This window comes from Austrofundulus limnaeus, unplaced genomic scaffold, assembly GCF_001266775.1.
Source record: "Austrofundulus limnaeus strain Quisiro unplaced genomic scaffold, Austrofundulus_limnaeus-1.0 Scaffold64, whole genome shotgun sequence".
Lineage (NCBI taxonomy): Eukaryota > Metazoa > Chordata > Actinopteri > Cyprinodontiformes > Rivulidae > Austrofundulus > Austrofundulus limnaeus.
In genome coordinates, this window is record NW_013952466.1 from 782,363 (window position 1) to 783,710 (window position 1,348).

A 1,348-nucleotide genomic window follows, 5' to 3' on the forward strand; every position below is an offset into this window, starting at 1 on the left:
GCCTCCACATTAAGTTCTGATTTAAAAATCCTTCATCTTAATATGTTAATGTTTTACTCTGCCCTCCCCATTTTTGTCTAGATATTATTTACTTGTTTTATTTTTTGATTGTACAGTCTTTACTTTGATGGTTATACAGCTTTTATACTTTTTTGTTCCAAATTTTTGTATATCCTGTTCTGATTGTATATATTTTGATTTGCCTCTGTACAGAACCTTGAGAATCTATTTCTATGAAAGGTGCTATATTAATAAAACTTTACTTTACTTACTTTACATTATCCTGTTGCAAGACCCATGACCTACGACTGAGACTAAGCTTTCTGACACTGGGCAGCACATTTCTCTCTAGAATCCTTTGATAGTCTTGAGATTTCATTTTACCCTGCACAGATTCAAGACACCCTGTGCCAAATAGACCACAGTTTGTGAGACTAAAGGACTGTGTCTAACCGGGTGGTCAGCAGCACGGGAGCACCACAGGGGACTGTACTCCCACCATTTCCTTTCACCCTGTGAACTTCAGACTTCCAGCACAAGTCAGACTGTTGTCATCTACAGAAATACTCAGATGACTCTGCAGTTGTTGGGTGTCTCAGAGATGGACAGGAAGCTGGTGGACCGCTTTAAGGCATGGTATGGAAACAATCATCTCATCTCGAATGTGAACAAAACAAAGATTTAAGGAGAAATAATGTTAGATCAAACCCTGTTTCCATCATGGGAGAAGAAGTGAAGGTGGTTGAGGAATATAAATACCTCGGTGTTCATCTGGACAACAGACTGGACTGGAGACTCAACAGTGAAGCAGTCTATAAGAAAAGACAGAGCAGAGATCCTTCAATGTCTGCAGCAAGATGCTGCAGATCTTCATCAGTTTGTTGTTGAAAGCATCATCTGTTGGGGCAGCAGCATCAGAGTCAGGGACCTAAAAAGGCTAAACAACCTGATAAAGAAGGCTGGTTCTGTTCTGGGAATGACTGTGGAATCTCTGGAGGTGATGGTGCAAAGAAGGATTTTACATAAAATCAAGAACATTGTGGACAACCCTGACCATCCTCTCCATCAGACTGTCATAGAAAGACAAAGTGTCTTCAGTCAGAGGCTTCTTCAACTTCGCTGTAATACAGACCGCTACAGAAGATCTTTCCTGTCCACAGCCATCAACATCTACAATAAGTCTTTAGAAATGGGTCACAACAACACCAAATTTCCCTCTGGGATCAATAAAGTACTTTTGAATTTGAAATGAATTGAACTACAAACATGTCTTAAAGACATAAAAACATGGATGACTCAACTTTCTGCTTCTAAACTCAGATAAGACAAAGGTTATGGTTTTTGGACC